This window comes from Syngnathus typhle, unplaced genomic scaffold, assembly GCF_033458585.1.
Source record: "Syngnathus typhle isolate RoL2023-S1 ecotype Sweden unplaced genomic scaffold, RoL_Styp_1.0 HiC_scaffold_248, whole genome shotgun sequence".
In the NCBI taxonomy this organism is placed as follows: domain Eukaryota; kingdom Metazoa; phylum Chordata; class Actinopteri; order Syngnathiformes; family Syngnathidae; genus Syngnathus; species Syngnathus typhle.
This window is the reverse complement of record NW_026872152.1, coordinates 45,001-62,500: the sequence shown is the minus strand read 5'-3', so window position 1 is coordinate 62,500 and position 17,500 is coordinate 45,001.

Genomic DNA, 17,500 nt, shown 5'->3' with positions numbered 1-17,500 from the left:
TCCGAGTCAGACTCGGTCGTTGCGGCCCGCCGGTCTCGCGCTACGGCCAGGATGCGGAGTTTGATCGACACTGGTGGGAGCCGGGGGGTCGAAGGGGTTCCGGCCGCCCCGCCGTCCTCAGCGCCGCTGTCACCCAGACGGGAAGCTGCGCCCCGTCCGAGTCAGACTCGGTCGGTGCGGCCCGCTGTGGCCAGCTGGCAACTAGCTACGGAAGGGTACCGGCGCTCCCGACGAACCCGCCGGGGTGGCTGGTGACCAACGCTGCGTTCGGCGCTTATTGCTGCGACCGGGAGGGAAGCTGCGCCCCGTCCGAGTCAGACTCGGTCGTTGCGGCCCCCCCGAGCCCGCACGCCTCTCGCGGAAGGTCATACGCCACCGGCGGCACGAAAGACGCCTCCCGCAACGCGGTAGTCGGGAAAGGCTATTCCGATAGTCGAGCAGAGTTGCGACAACACATCCCGCGGTGCCGTCTGGTTAGGCAAGGGTTTGAGAAACAGCATTCGCGGTAGACCGGCGCGGCCGGCGGACACCCACGCGGCGTGCCGCAATCGGATCGCGCGCTCGGCCTCCGTTGATTTCCTCTAGGTGGGGGATTCGGGGCGTCTCGGTCTCGCTGCCGTTCGGTCGCGCCAAGGCCTGCGGGGGCGGCGCGTAGCGCACGCTCTCGCGGCGGCCGAGGCGCTAGAGTGCGACCCGCAAGTGGGGAGGAACCGTCCACCCAACGCCGGCGCGAGCCGGGGCCGGTGGGGGCCCTACCAAGGCGGGTCATGAGTGCCAGTCGGTCAGTTCGGGAGAAGGGGAGGGTACTCGGAGGCCCGCCGGGAGCAGACGGGGGTCCGGAAGCTGAGGGGGGTGAAGGACGGCGGCCGGGAGCAGACGGCCGTCCCCGGGAGGGGGTGTTCGTTCACGTGCGGACGCCGGGAGCAGGCGGCCGTCACGCGATTCTGCCAACCGTTCCTACCGGCCTGTGTTTAAGGAGGCGGCCGGTCCTCCGTCCTTGGATGGATAAGATTCGCAGATTTTCGCCCGGCCTGTGTTTAAGGAGGCGGCCGGTTCCCTCCTTCCTTCCTTTCTTGGATGTATAACATTCGCAGATTTTCGCCCGGCCGGTGGTTTAAGGAGGCGGCCGGTCCTCCCTCCTTGGATGTATAACATTCGCAGATTTTCGCCCGGCCTATGTTTAGTGAGGCGACCGGTCCTCCCTCCTTGGATGTATAACATTCGCATATTTTCGCCCGGCCGGTGGTTTAAGGAGGCGGCCGGTCCTCCCTCCTTGGATGTATAACATTCGCAGATTTTCGCCCGGCCTATGTTTAGTGAGGCGACCGGTCCTCCGTGGAGAGCGACCCGCAAGTGGGGAGGAACCGTCCACCCAACGCCGGCGCGAGCCGGGGCCGGTGGGGGCCCTACCAAGGCGGGTCTCATTGCCTGTCGGTCAGTTCGGGAGAAGGTGGGGGTACTCGGAGGCCCGCCGGGAGCAGACGGGGGTCCGGAAGGTGAGGGGGTGAAGGACGGCGGTCGGGAGCAGACGGCCGTCCCCGGGAGGGGGTGTTCGTTCACGTGCGGACGCCGGGAGCAGGCGGCCGTCACGCAATTCTGCCAACCGTTCCCACCGGCCTGTGTTTAAGGAGGCGGCCGGTCCTCCACGAGAAGAATTCTGCCAAACGTTCCACCGGCCTGTGTTTAAGGAGGCGGCCGGTCCTCCCCGTCGTTCCGCCGGCTTGTGTTTAAGGAGGCGGCCGGTCCTCCACGAGAAGAATTCTGCCAAACGTTCCACCGGCCTGTGTTTAAGGAGGCGGCCGGTCCTCCCCGTCGTTCCGCCGGCTTGTGTTTAAGGAGGCGGCCGGTCCTCCACTATTCCTTCCTTGGATGGAAAGCATGTAGCACTTTGAAAATTTTCGAGCACTGTGACACTTTGAAAATTTTCGAGAGTTTTTGTACTTAGAAAATTTTTCGCTCTTGCACTTCCAGAGTGCTTTGCGGTAGCTCCTAGGTTCGCTGTCCGAGCATGTGAACACTTTTTGGGGGGGAACACATCGCTAGAGACACCAGCCGCCTGGTTCTCGGGGCCAAAACTTGTGTTCCCCACACTCGTTCTGACTATATTTTGCGATTTGGGGGTAAAGGTAATGAGTACAGTGACTAGGGGGACCAACTCATCGTACTCTGGCGCACCAACAGACCAAAGCTGGTACTGCACTTACCCCTGGTACCCCAACGCCTGGTACCTGACGGGCGAGAGGCTGATTTTTCGCTATTTGCGGCCGACCGAGGGAACCAGACAAAGCGGACACTTTACGGCGCAAGAGCCGTTGGCACTTAGAAATTTTTCGACAAAGTTGGCGCGAGCTCCAGAAGGAGAGGCTGATTTTTCGCTATTTGTGGCCGACCGAGGGAACCAGGCAAAGCGGACACTTTACGGCGCAAGAGCCGTTGGCACTTAGAAATTTTTTGACAAAGTTGGCGCGAGCTCCAGAAGGAGAGGCTGATTTTTCGCTATTTGTGGCCGACCGAGGGAACCAGGCAAAGCGGACACTTTACGGCGCAAGAGCCGTTGGCACTTAGAAAATATTCGCCAAAGTTGGCACGAGCTCCAGAAGGAGAGGCTGATTTTTCGCTATTTGTGGCCGACCGAGGGAACCAGACAAAGCGGACACATTACGGCGCAAGAGCCGTTGGCACTTAGAAAATATTCGCCAAAGTTGGCACGAGCTCCAGAAGGAGAGGCTGATTTTTCGCTATTTGTGGCCGACCGAGGGAACCAGACAAAGCGGACACTTTACGGCGCAAGAGCCGTTGGCACTTGCGCGAGCTCCAGAAGGAGAGGCTGATTTTTCGCTATTTGTGGCCGACCGAGGGAACCAGACAAAGCGGACACTTTACGGCGCAAGAGCCGTTGGCACTTAGAAAATATTCGCCAAAGTTGGCGCGAGCTCCAGAAGGAGAGGCTGATTTTTCGCTATTTGTGGCCGACCGAGGGAACCAGGCAAAGCGGACACATTACGGCGCAAGAGCCGTTGGCACTTAGGCGAGCTCCAGAAGGAGAGGCTGGTTTTTCGCTATTTGTGGCCGACCGAGGGAACCAGGCAAAGCGGACACATTACGGCGCAAGAGCCGTTGGCACTTAGGCGAGCTCCAGAAGGAGAGGCTGATTTTTCGCTATTTGTGGCCGACCGAGGGAACCAGGCAAAGCGGACACATTACGGCGCAAGAGCCGTTGGCACTTAGGCGAGCTCCAGAAGGAGAGGCTGATTTTTCGCTATTTGTGGCCGACCGAGGGAACCAGGCAAAGCGGACACATTACGGCGCAAGAGCCGTTGGCACTTAGGCGAGCTCCAGAAGGAGAGGCTGATTTTTCGCTATTTGTGGCCGACCGAGGGAACCAGACAAAGCGGACACTTTACGGCGCAAGAGCCGTTGGCACTTGCGCGAGCTCCAGAAGGAGAGGCTGATTTTTCGCTATTTGTGGCCGACCGAGGGAACCAGGCAAAGCGGACACATTACGGCGCAAGAGCCGTTGGCACTTAGGCGAGCTCCAGAAGGAGAGGCTGATTTTTCGCCGTTTGTGGCCGACCGAGGGAACCAGGCAAAGCGGACACATTACGGCGCAAGAGCCGTTGGCACTTAGGCGAGCTCCAGAAGGAGAGGCTGGTTTTTCGCTATTTGTGGCCGACCGAGGGAACCAGGCAAAGCGGACACATTACGGCGCAAGAGCCGTTGGCACTTAGGCGAGCTCCAGAAGGAGAGGCTGATTTTTCGCCGTTTGTGGCCGACCGAGGGAACCAGGCAAAGCGGACACATTACGGCGCAAGAGCCGTTGGCACTTAGGCGAGCTCCAGAAGGAGAGGCTGATTTTTCGCCGTTTGTGGCCGACCGAGGGAACCAGGCAAAGCGGACACATTACGGCGCAAGAGCCGTTGGCACTTAGGCGAGCTCCAGAAGGAGAGGCTGATTTTTCGCCGTTCGTGGCCGACCGAGGGAACCAGGCAAAGCGGACACATTACGGCGCAAGAGCCGTTGGCACTTGCGCGAGCTCCAGAAGGAGAGGCTGATTTTTCGCTATTTGTGGCCGACCGAGGGAACCAGACAAAGCGGACACATTACGGCGCAAGAGCCGTTGGCACTTAGGCGAGCTCCAGAAGGAGAGGCTGATTTTTCGCCGTTTGTGGCCGACCGAGGGAACCAGGCAAAGCGGACACATTACGGCGCAAGAGCCGTTGGCACTTAGGCGAGCTCCAGAAGGAGAGGCTGATTTTTTCGCTATTTGTGGCCGACCGAGGGAACCAGGCAAAGCGGACACATTACGGCGCAAGAGCCGTTGGCACTTAGAAAATATTCGCCAAAGTTGGCACGAGCTCCAGAAGGAGAGGCTGATTTTTCGCCGTTTGTGGCCGACCGAGGGAACCAGGCAAAGCGGACACATTACGGCGCAAGAGCCGTTGGCACTTAGGCGAGCTCCAGAAGGAGAGGCTGATTTTTTCGCTATTTGTGGCCGACCGAGGGAACCAGGCAAAGCGGACACATTACGGCGCAAGAGCCGTTGGCACTTAGAAAATATTCGCCAAAGTTGGCACGAGCTCCAGAAGGAGAGGCTGATTTTTCGCCGTTTGTGGCCGACCGAGGGAACCAGGCAAAGCGGACACATTACGGCGCAAGAGCCGTTGGCACTTAGGCGAGCTCCAGAAGGAGAGGCTGATTTTTTCGCTATTTGTGGCCGACCGAGGGAACCAGGCAAAGCGGACACATTACGGCGCAAGAGCCGTTGGCACTTAGGCGAGCTCCAGAAGGAGAGGCTGATTTTTTCGCTATTTGTGGCCGACCGAGGGAACCAGGCAAAGCGGACACATTACGGCGCAAGAGCCGTTGGCACTTAGAAAATATTCGCCAAAGTTGGCACGAGCTCCAGAAGGAGAGGCTGATTTTTCGCCGTTTGTGGCCGACCGAGGGAACCAGGCAAAGCGGACACATTACGGCGCAAGAGCCGTTGGCACTTAGGCGAGCTCCAGAAGGAGAGGCTGATTTTTTCGCTATTTGTGGCCGACCGAGGGAACCAGGCAAAGCGGACACATTACGGCGCAAGAGCCGTTGGCACTTAGAAAATATTCGCCAAAGTTGGCACGAGCTCCAGAAGGAGAGGCTGATTTTTCGCCGTTTGTGGCCGACCGAGGGAACCAGGCAAAGCGGACACATTACGGCGCAAGAGCCGTTGGCACTTAGGCGAGCTCCAGAAGGAGAGGCTGATTTTTTCGCTATTTGTGGCCGACCGAGGGAACCAGGCAAAGCGGACACATTACGGCGCAAGAGCCGTTGGCACTTAGAAAATATTCGCCAAAGTTGGCACGAGCTCCAGAATGAGAGGCTGATTTTTCGCCGTTTGTGGCCGACCGAGGGAACCAGACAAAGCGGACACATTACGGCGCAAGAGCCGTTGGCACTTAGGCGAGCTCCAGAAGGAGAGGCTGATTTTTCGCTATTTGTGGCCGACCGAGGGAACCAGGCAAAGCGGACACTTTACGGCGCAAGAGCCGTTGGCACTTAGAAAATATTCGCCAAAGTTGGCACGAGCTCCAGAAGGAGAGGCTGATTTTTCGCCGTTTGTGGCCGACCGAGGGAACCAGACAAAGCGGACACATTACGGCGCAAGAGCCGTTGGCACTTAGGCGAGCTCCAGAAGGAGAGGCTGATTTTTCGCTATTTGTGGCCGACCGAGGGAACCAGGCAAAGCGGACACTTTACGGCGCAAGAGCCGTTGGCACTTAGAAAATATTCGCCAAAGTTGGCACGAGCTCCAGAAGGAGAGGCTGATTTTTCGCCGTTTGTGGCCGACCGAGGGAACCAGACAAAGCGGACACATTACGGCGCAAGAGCCGTTGGCACTTAGGCGAGCTCCAGAAGGAGAGGCTGATTTTTCGCTATTTGTGGCCGACCGAGGGAACCAGGCAAAGCGGACACTTTACGGCGCAAGAGCCGTTGGCACTTAGAAAATATTCGCCAAAGTTGGCACGAGCTCCAGAAGGAGAGGCTGATTTTTCGCCGTTTGTGGCCGACCGAGGGAACCAGACAAAGCGGACACATTACGGCGCAAGAGCCGTTGGCACTTAGGCGAGCTCCAGAAGGAGAGGCTGATTTTTCGCTATTTGTGGCCGACCGAGGGAACCAGGCAAAGCGGACACTTTACGGCGCAAGAGCCGTTGGCACTTAGAAAATATTCTGAAATTCTCACCGACCTCCGTGGTGGAGAGGCCGAATTTTCGACATTCGTGGCCGACCGGGGAACCGTCGCCACTCGGACAACTTGTGCGGCAGCCCTCGGTGATTTTAGGACCGCTTTTTCACCCTCGCTGTCCGACCGGAGAACCGTCGTAGCTCGGACAGTTCGTGTGCCAGCATCCGCTGGCACTTAGAAAATTTTAAAAAAGAAAAAAATAGTCTTCTGCATATACGTTCTGACTATATTTTGCGATTAGGGGGTAAAGGTAATGAGTACAGTGACTAGGGGGACCAACTCATCGTACTCTGGCGCACCAACACGCCAAGGTTGGTACTGCACTTAGGCTGATTTTTGCGCTATTCGCGGCCGACCGGGGAACCAGCGCGGAGCGGACACATTACGGCGAATGAGCCGTTGGCACTTAGAAAATTTTTGAGCTTTTTTCGAACTTCCGTGAGGCTGATTTTGCGCTATTCGCGGCCGACCGGGGAACCAGCGCGGAGCGGACACATTACGGCGAATGAGCCGTTGGCACTTAGAAAATTTTTGAGCTTTTTTCGAACTTCCGTGAGGCTGATTTTGCGCTATTCGCGGCCGACCGGGGAACCAGCGCGGAGCGGACACATTACGGCGAATGAGCCGTTGGCACTTAGAAAATTTTTGAGCTTTTTTCGGACTTCCGTGTGGAGCTTTGGGGCCGTTCCGCCTAACTTTTTATGCCCGATTAGGCTTCCAGGGAGGCGGCTAAGCATTATTGACCAATCATGGAGCTTTTTTGGGACTTCCGTGTGGAGCTTTGGGGCCGTTCCGCCTAACTTTTTATGCCCGATTAGGCTTCCAGGGAGGCGGCTAAGCATTATTGACCAATCATGGAGCTTTTTTGGGACTTCCGTGTGGAGCTTTGGAGCCGTTCCGCCTAACTTTTTATGCCCGATTAGGCTTCCAGGGAGGCGGCTAAGCATTATTGACCAATCATGGAGCTTTTTTGGGACTTCCGTGTGGAGCTTTGGGGCCGTTCCGCCTAGCTTTTTATGCCCGATTAGGCTTCCAGGGAGGCGGCTAAGCATTATTGACCAATCATGGAGCTTTTTTGGGACTTCCGTGTGGAGCTTTGGGGCCGTTCCGCCTAGCTTTTTATGCCCGATTAGGCTTCCAGGGAGGCGGCTAAGCATTATTGACCAATCATGGAGCTTTTTTGGGACTTCCGTGTGGAGCTTTGGGGCCGTTCCGCCTAGCTTTTTATGCCCGATTAGGCTTCCAGGGAGGCGGCTAAGCATTATTGACCAATCATGGAGCTTTTTTGGGACTTCCGTGTGGAGCTTTGGGGCCGTTCCGCCTAGCTTTTTATGCCCGATTAGGCTTCCAGGGAGGCGGCTAAGCATTATTGACCAATCATGGAGCTTTTTTGGGACTTCCGTGTGGAGCTTTGGGGCCGTTCCGCCTAGCTTTTTATGCCCGATTAGGCTTCCAGGGAGGCGGCTAAGCATTATTGACCAATCATGGAGCTTTTTTGGGACTTCCGTGTGGAGCTTTGGGGCCGTTCCGCCTAGCTTTTTATGCCCGATTAGGCTTCCAGGGAGGCGGCTAAGCATTTTTAACAGAAATGGAGCTTTTTGCGGAGCTCCAGCCGGTGCCACCGGCAGGCCGTGCACGCGGACGAGATGACCGAAAGAAGCTCCAGGAGAGCGGATGGACGCTTTTTAAGCACCGAGGCGGAGATCGCGGAGCTTTAATAGACTTCCAGCGGGCCCAAAGCGGCCAGGCAGACGGCGCAGCGCGACCTGGTACCTCGCACGGGACGCATCGCCCCCCCCGCGCACAGTTCCAGGGGGCCGGGATGACGTTTCAAAGCTGCCGCTGCAGCTGCGGCGGGGAGTGGCCTCCCTCCGGTGGACACGACGAGTAAATGACACCGGCCGCTGACGCAAACCCACGCCGGACAGGAGAGCTCAAAAGCCGGGTAACATTTCAAGGAAGACCCCCCCTGCGCAGACCTCCACTAGGCCGGGATGACTGTTCAGCTGTGGCGGGGAGTGGCCTCCCTCCGGTCGGCACGACGAGTAAATGACACCGGCCGCTGACGCAAACCCACGCCGGACAGGAGAGCTCAAAAGCCGGGTAACATTTCAAGGAAGACCCCCCCTGCGCAGACCTCCACTAGGCCGGGATGACTGTTCAGCTGTGGCGGGGAGTGGCCTCCCTCCGGTCGGCACGACGAGTAAATGACACCGGCCGCTGACGCAAACCCACGCCGGACAGGAGAGCTCAAAAGCCGGGTAACATTTCAAGGAAGACCCCCCCTGCGCAGACCTCCACTAGGCCGGGATGACTGTTCAGCTGTGGCGGGGAGTGGCCTCCCTCCGGTCGGCACGACGAGTAAATGACACCGGCCGCTGACGCAAACCCACGCCGGACAGGAGAGCTCAAAAGCCGGGTAACATTTCAAGGAAGACCCCCCCTGCGCAGACCTCCACTAGGCCGGGATGACTGTTCAGCTGCGGCGGGGAGTGGCCTCCCTCCGGTCGGCACGACGAGTAAATGACACCGGCCGCTGACGCAAACCCACGCCGGACAGGAGAGCTCAAAAGCCGGGTAACATTTCAAGGAAGACCCCCCCTGCGCAGACCTCCACTAGGCCGGGATGACTGTTCAGCTGTGGCGGGGAGTGGCCTCCCTCCGGTCGGCACGACGAGTAAATGACACCGGCCGCTGACGCAAACCCACGCCGGACAGGAGAGCTCAAAAGCCGGGTAACATTTCAAGGAAGACCCCCCCTGCGCAGACCTCCACTAGGCCGGGATGACTGTTCAGCTGTGGCGGGGAGTGGCCTCCCTCCGGTCGGCACGACGAGTAAATGACACCGGCCGCTGACGCAAACCCACGCCGGACAGGAGAGCTCAAAAGCCGGGTAACATTTCAAGGAAGACCCCCCCTGCGCAGACCTCCACTAGGCCGGGATGACTGTTCAGCTGTGGCGGGGAGTGGCCTCCCTCCGGTCGGCACGACGAGTAAATGACACCGGCCGCTGACGCAAACCCACGCCGGACAGGAGAGCTCAAAAGCCGGGTAACATTTCAAGGAAGACCCCCCCTGCGCAGACCTCCACTAGGCCGGGATGACTGTTCAGCTGCGGCGGGGAGTGGCCTCCCTCCGGTCGGCACGACGAGTAAAGCTATTTAGGAAAATCTGAGATAAATATCACTTGCATAATAATTTGGAACACGGTCCCGTGTTCCAAATTATTATGCAAAATGTATTTAGACACCAGCAATCGCACTTAGATTTGTTTCTTTTTTCTTTCTTTTAGCTTCCATAATGTTACCGGGCGCTGACGCAAACCCACGCCCGGCAGGAGAGCTCAAAAGCCGGGTAACATTTCAAGGAAGACCCCCCCTGCGCAGACCTCCACTAGGCCGGGATGACTGTTCAGCTGCGGCGGGGAGTGGCCTCCCTCCGGTCGGCACGACGAGTAAATGACACCGGCCGCTGACGCAAACCCACGCCGGACAGGAGAGCTCAAAAGCCGGGTAACATTTCAAGGAAGACCCCCCCTGCGCAGACCTCCACTAGGCCGGGATGACTTTTCAAAGCTGCCTCTGCAGCTGCGGCGGGGAGTTGCCTCCCTCCGGTGGACACGACGAGTAAATACACCAGCACTTGCTCTTAGATTTGTTTCTTTTTTCTTTCTTTTAGCTTCCATAATGTTACCAGGGCGCTGACGCAAACCCACGCCCGGCAGGAGAGCTCAAAAGCCGGGTAACATTTCAAGGAAGACCCCCCCTGCGCAGACCTCCACTAGGCCGGGATGACTGTTCAGCTGCGGCGGGGAGTGGCCTCCCTCCGGTCGGCACGACGAGTAAATGACACCGGCCGCTGACGCAAACCCACGCCGGACAGGAGAGCTCAAAAGCCGGGTAACATTTCAAGGAAGACCCCCCCTGCGCAGACCTCCACTAGGCCGGGATGACTGTTCAAAGCTGCCTCTGCAGCTGCGGCGGGGAGTTGCCTCCCTCCGGTGGACACGACGAGTAAAGCTATTTAGGAAAATCTGAGATAAATATCACTTGCATAATAATTTGGAACACGGTCCCGTGTTCCAAATTATTATGCAAAATGTATTTAGACACCAGCAATCGCACTTAGATTTGTTTCTTTTTTCTTTCTTTTAGCTTCCATAATGTTACCGGGCGCTGACGCAAACCCACGCCCGGCAGGAGAGCTCAAAAGCCGGGTAACATTTCAAGGAAGCTATTTAGGAAAATCTGAGATAAATATCCTTTGCATAATAATTTGGAACACGGTCCCGTGTTCCAAATTATTATGCAAAATGTATTTAAGTGTCATAAAGATTACATTTTTTGTTTTTCAAGTACTGAAATCACCCTCAGTCATGGTACAGTCCATGGTAGTCTGCCAGGTGAGCGCAATTGTAGTAATTAACAAGTCTATTTAAGTTCCGCGTTTTTAAGCGTTCGGCCATTTCGTTCAACCATGGGGAGGAAAAAGGATCTCTCTGCTGTCGAGAAGCGTGAAATCGTTCGATGCCTTGGACAAGGTATGCAGACATTCGATATTGCACGAAAGCTTAAGCGCGACCATCGAACTTTGAAGAAATTCGTCGCTGATTCGGAGCAAACGCGCGTTCGTGCAGACAAAGGCACGACAAGGAAGGTTTCTGCAAGACAAACAAATCGAATCAAGAGGGCGGCTGCAAGCATGCCACTAAAGACGAGCAAACAAATATTCGACGCTGCTGGTGCCAGTGAAGTCCCACGAACGACGAGGTGCAGGATCCTCCAGAGGCTTGCAGTTGTGCGGAAACCCTCCATTCGGCCACCCCTGAACAACGCGAACAAGCAGAAACGGCTGCAGTGGGCCCAGACTTACATGAAGACAAATTTTCAGACAGTCCTGTTCACCGACGAGTGCCGTGCCACCTTGGATGGGCCAGGTAGGGTTTTTTAAGTTTTTCCTTGCACTTTTGAGAGCTCAGGGGATGCTTTGAGAATAATTGTCAATTTCTGTCTATGTGAAGCCCTTTGAGACTGCTTGTGATTTAGGGCTATACAAATAAACTTGATTTGACTTGACTTTACAGATGGATGGAGTCGTGGATGGTTGGTGGACGGCCACGATAGCCCAACAAGGCTGCGGCGTCAGCAGGGAGGTGGCGGAGTGATGTTTTGGGCCGGAATCATGGGGAGAGAGCTGCTTGGCCCCTTTAGGGTCCCTGAAGGCGTCAAAATTACGTCTGTTAACTACGTGGAATTTCTGACTCAACACTTCTGTCCATGGTACAACAGGAAGAACCGTGCTTTCCGTCAAAAGATCATCTTCATGCATGACAATGCACCGTCTCATGCTGCAAGAAATACGTCAACGTCTTTGGCATCTATGGGAATAAAGGGAGAGAAACTGATGGTGTGGCCCCCATGCTCCCCTGACCTCAATCCTATTGAAAACTTGTGGAGCATCGTCAAGCAGAAAATCTACGAAGGTGGGAGGCAGTTCAATTCCAAAGAGCAGCTCTGGCAGGCTATTCTTAGATCCTGCCAAGAAATTCAACCAGAAACTGTACAAAAACTCACAAGTTCAGTGGATGGAAGAATCGTGAAGCTGCTGTTGAACAAAGGGTCCTATGTTAAAATGTAACTTTGTTTTTTATTGAAATAAAGGGTCCTATGTTAAAATGTAACTTGTTTGTCTTTTCTTTGAAATAGCTTTTGATTTCAGTAAATATGACCTCCTAATGCTGTAAATTCTTAAGATGGGCATTTCAGTTCATAAAAACCTATAAAATGTTATAAAACTCTGTTGTGCGTAATAATGTGGAACAGTGCATTTTAAGTTTTTTATTTTTTAAAAATTCTGTGATCATTCGGAGGTTTGTTCAATAAAATTAGAATTCATCAAAATAATGGTTGATGACTTGAAAATTATGCTGACTCATTTTGCATCGACTATTTAGGAAAATCTGAGATAAATGTCACTTGCATAATAATTTGGAACACGGTGTAAGTGCGATTGCTGGTGTATTTACTCGTCGTGTCCACCGGAGGACGGCAAATCCCCGCCGCAGCTGCAGCGGCAGCGCTTAAATGTCTTCCCGGCCGCCTGGAACTCTGCACGGGGCGTGTTTCGTCCCGCGCAGCGGTACCAGATCGCGCTGCGCCGTCAGCCGAGCCGCGCGCGGTCCGCTGGAAGTCTACACTGTGTTCCAAATTATTATGCAAATTGTATTTATGTGTCATAAAGATTACATTTTTTGTTTTTCAATTAAACTCATGGATGGTATTACGTGTCAGGGCTCTTTGGATCACTGAGATCAATCTCAGACACCGGGGATCATTACCGGCCAGTTGAGCCCAAATTAAGGAAAAACTACTTAAGAATGGTGTTCCACATTATTAAGCAGATAATTTGAAGTTCGCTTTGAGCAGTGGCGGACGCCAACCCACGACCGGTGGGAGAGCTCGGAGGGCGGATGGGCTTTCAAGGAAGCCCCCCAGGCCGGTCCCACTCAGAATTTTTTTTTTTTTGGCTTCCATAATGTACCGGGCGCGGACGCGAAACCCACGCCGGGCAGGAGAGCTCGAAAGGCGGCTAAGCATTCAAGGAAGCACCGTCTGGAGCTTCAGAGCCGTTCCGCCTGACTTTTAACGTAGAGTACCGGGCGCAAACCACTAACTCAAGCCCGGCATGGCAGCTCGAAAGGCGGCTAAGCATTCAAGGAAGCACCGTCTGGAGCTTCAGAGCCGTTCCGCCTGACTTTTAACGTAGAGTACCGGGCGCAAACCACTAACTCAAGCCCGGCATGGCAGCTCGAAAGGCGGCTAAGCATTCAAGGAAGCACCGTCTGGAGCTTCAGAGCCGTTCCGCCTGACTTTTAACGTAGAGTACCGGGCGCAAACCACTAACTCAAGCCCGGCATGGCAGCTCGAAAGGCGGCTAAGCATTCAAGGAAGCACCGTCTGGAGCTTCAGAGCCGTTCCGCCTGACTTTTAACGTAGAGTACCGGGCGCAAACCACTAACTCAAGCCCGGCATGGCAGCTCGAAAGGCGGCTAAGCATTCAAGGAAGCACCGTCTGGAGCTTCAGAGCCGTTCCGCCTGACTTTTAACGTAGAGTACCGGGCGCAAACCACTAACTCAAGCCCGGCATGGCAGCTCGAAAGGCGGCTAAGCATTCAAGGAAGCACCGTCTGGAGCTTCAGAGCCGTTCCGCCTGACTTTTAACGTAGAGTACCGGGCGCAAACCACTAACTCAAGCCCGGCATGGCAGCTCGAAAGGCGGCTAAGCATTCAAGGAAGCACCGTCTGGAGCTTCAGAGCCGTTCCGCCTGACTTTTAACGTAGAGTACCGGGCGCAAACCACTAACTCAAGCCCGGCATGGCAGCTCGAAAGGCGGCTAAGCATTCAAGGAAGCACCGTCTGGAGCTTCAGAGCCGTTCCGCCTGACTTTTAACGTAGAGTACCGGGCGCAAACCACTAACTCAAGCCCGGCATGGCAGCTCGAAAGGCGGCTAAGCATTCAAGGAAGCACCGTCTGGAGCTTCAGAGCCGTTCCGCCTGACTTTTAACGTAGAGTACCGGGCGCAAACCACTAACTCAAGCCCGGCATGGCAGCTCGAAAGGCGGCTAAGCATTCAAGGAAGCACCGTCTGGAGCTTCAGAGCCGTTCCGCCTGACTTTTAACGTAGAGTACCGGGCGCAAACCACTAACTCAAGCCCGGCATGGCAGCTCGAAAGGCGGCTAAGCATTCAAGGAAGCACCGTCTGGAGCTTCAGAGCCGTTCCGCCTGACTTTTAACGTAGAGTACCGGGCGCAAACCACTAACTCAAGCCCGGCATGGCAGCTCGAAAGGCGGCTAAGCATTCAAGGAAGCACCGTCTGGAGCTTCAGAGCCGTTCCGCCTGACTTTTAACGTAGAGTACCGGGCGCAAACCACTAACTCAAGCCCGGCATGGCAGCTCGAAAGGCGGCTAAGCATTCAAGGAAGCACCGTCTGGAGCTTCAGAGCCGTTCCGCCTGACTTTTAACGTAGAGTACCGGGCGCAAACCACTAACTCAAGCCCGGCATGGCAGCTCGAAAGGCGGCTAAGCATTCAAGGAAGCACCGTCTGGAGCTTCAGAGCCGTTCCGCCTGACTTTTAACGTAGAGTACCGGGCGCAAACCACTAACTCAAGCCCGGCATGGCAGCTCGAAAGGCGGCTAAGCATTCAAGGAAGCGACGCCGGCCGGTCCGCGGGCCAAATAGGGTCCAGTAAAGTACCGGGCGCGGCCACTAACGCCTTGTGGCGGTCGCCTTGTGGCGGTCGGGGGGTGGCGGTCGGGGCTGGCGCTTGGGGCCGGTGGCGGTCGCCTTGTGGCGGTCGCCTTGTGGCGGTCGGGGGGTGGCGGTCGGGGCTGGCGCTTGGGGCCAGTGGCGGTCGCCTTGTGGCGGTCGCCTTGTGGCGGTCGCCTTGTGGCGGTCGCCTTGTGGCGGTCGCCTTGTGGCGGTCGCCTTGTGGCGGTCGGGGGGTGGCGGTCGGGGCTGGCGCTTGGGGCCAGTGGCGGTCGCCTTGTGGCGGTCGCCTTGTGGCGGTCGCCTTGTGGCGGTCGCCTTGTGGCGGTCGCCTTGTGGCGGTCGGGGGGTGGCGGTCGGGGCTGGCGCTTGGGGCCGGTGGCGGTCGCCTTGTGGCGGTCGCCTTGTGGCGGTCGCCTTGTGGCGGTCGCCTTGTGGCGGTCGCCTTGTGGCGGTCGGGGGGTGGCGGTCGGGGCTGGCGCTTGGGGCCGGTGGCGGTCGCCTTGTGGCGGTCGCCTTGTGGCGGTCGCCTTGTGGCGGTCGCCTTGTGGCGGTCGCCTTGTGGCGGTCGCCTTGTGGCGGTCGGGGGGTGGCGGTCGGGGCTGGCGCTTGGGGCCAGTGGCGGTCGCCTTGTGGCGGTCGCCTTGTGGCGGTCGCCTTGTGGCGGTCGCCTTGTGGCGGTCGCCTTGTGGCGGTCGGGGGGTGGCGGTCGGGGCTGGCGCTTGGGGCCGGTGGCGGTCGCCTTGTGGCGGTCGCCTTGTGGCGGTCGCCTTGTGGCGGTCGGGGGGTGGCGGTCGGGGCTGGCGCTTGGGGCTGGCGTCCGCCAATAGTGGTTTAATTTCGGGAGGAAGATTGATTTTCGTCCCAAGCCCGCCGCTGGAGAAAATTTTAGGTACCAGGAGTGGATTTTTTTTGTCCACTCAGGAGGGGGACGTTGGCTGGTTTGGTGTCCGGGGGAAAGTGCTCTTTTCTCGGCCAGGAGAAAGATTAGACTCCCAGCCCGCCGCTGGAGAAAATTCTAGGTACCAGGAGTGGATTTTTTTTGTCCACTCAGGAGGGGGACGTGCTTTGTTGTCCGGGGGAAAGTGCTCTTTTCTCGGCCAGGAGAAAGATTAGACTCCCAGCCCGCCGCTGGAGAAAATCTTAGGTACCAGGAGTGGATTTTTTTTGTCCACTCAGGAGGGGGACGTGCTTTGTTGTCCGGGGAGAGTGCTCTTTTCTCGGCCAGGAGAAAGATTAGACTCCCAGCCCGCCGCTGGAGAAAATTCTAGGTACCAGGAGTGGATTTTTTTTGTCCACTCAGGAGGGGGACGTGCTTTGTTGTCCGGGGAGAGTGCTCTTTTCTCGGCCAGGAGAAAGATTAGACTCCCAGCCCGCCGCTGGAGAAAATTCTAGGTACCAGGAGTGGATTTTTTTTGTCCACTCAGGAGGGGGACGTGCTTTGTTGTCCGGGGAGAGTGCCTGGTCCCCGGACCAGCCTCTTAGGCGCGCCCGCTGTCATTCTCCGGAGATTAAGTTATACTAAGGGGAGGCTGCCTCCTCCCGCCTGCTGCCCGAGGATGCTGCCTCATCCCCGGACTGGCCTCTTGCGCGCGCCCGCTGTCATTCTCCGGAGACTAAGTTATACTAAGGGGAGGCTGCCTCCTCCCGCCTGCTGCCCGAGGATGCTGCCTCATCCCCGGACTGGCCTCTTGCGCGCGCCCGCTGTCATTCTCCGGAGACTAAGTTATACTAAGGGGAGGCTGCCTCCTCCCGCCTGCTGCCCGAGGATGCTGCCTCATCCCCGGACTGGCCTCTTGCGCGCGCCCGCTGTCATTCTCCGGAGACTAAGTTATACTAAGGGGAGGCTGCCTCCTCCCGCCTGCTGCCCGAGGATGCTGCCTCATCCCCGGACTGGCCTCTTGCGCGCGCCCGCTGTCATTCTCCGGAGACTAAGTTATACTAAGGGGAGGCTGCCTCCTCCCGCCTGCTGCCCGAGGATGCTGCCTCATCCCCGGACTGGCCTCTTGCGCGCGCCCGCTGTCATTCTCCGGAGACTAAGTTATACTAAGGGGAGGCTGCCTCCTCCCGCCTGCTGCCCGAGGATGCTGCCTCATCCCCGGACTGGCCTCTTGCGCGCGCCCGCTGTCATTCTCCGGAGACTAAGTTATACTAAGGGGAGGCTGCCTCCTCCCGCCTGCTGCCCGAGGATGCTGCCTCATCCCCGGACTGGCCTCTTGCGCGCGCCCGCTGTCATTCTCCGGAGACTAAGTTATACTAAGGGGAGGCTGCCTCCTCCCGCCTGCTGCCCGAGGATGCTGCCTCATCCCCGGACTGGCCTCTTGCGCGCGCCCGCTGTCATTCTCCGGAGACTAAGTTATACTAAGGGGAGGCTGCCTCCTCCCGCCTGCTGCCCGAGGATGCTGCCTCATCCCCGGACTGGCCTCTTGCGCGCGCCCGCTGTCATTCTCCGGAGACTAAGTTATACTAAGGGGAGGCTGCCTCCTCCCGCCTGCTGCCCGAGGATGCTGCCTCATCCCCGGACTGGCCTCTTGCGCGCGCCCGCTGTCATTCTCCGGAGACTAAGTTATACTAAGGGGAGGCTGCCTCCTCCCGCCTGCTGCCCGAGGATGCTGCCTCATCCCCGGACTGGCCTCTTGCGCGCGCCCGCTGTCATTCTCCGGAGACTAAGTTATACTAAGGGGAGGCTGCCTCCTCCCGCCTGCTGCCCGAGGATGCTGCCTCATCCCCGGACTGGCCTCTTGCGCGCGCCCGCTGTCATTCTCCGGAGACTAAGTTATACTAAGGGGAGGCTGCCTCCTCCCGCCTGCTGCCCGAGGATGCTGCCTCATCCCCGGACTGGCCTCTTGCGCGCGCCCGCTGTCATTCTCCGGAGACTAAGTTATACTAAGGGGAGGCTGCCTCCTCCCGCCTGCTGCCCGAGGATGCTGCCTCATCCCCGGACTGGCCTCTTGCGCGCGCCCGCTGTCATTCTCCGGAGACTAAGTTATACTAAGGGGAGGC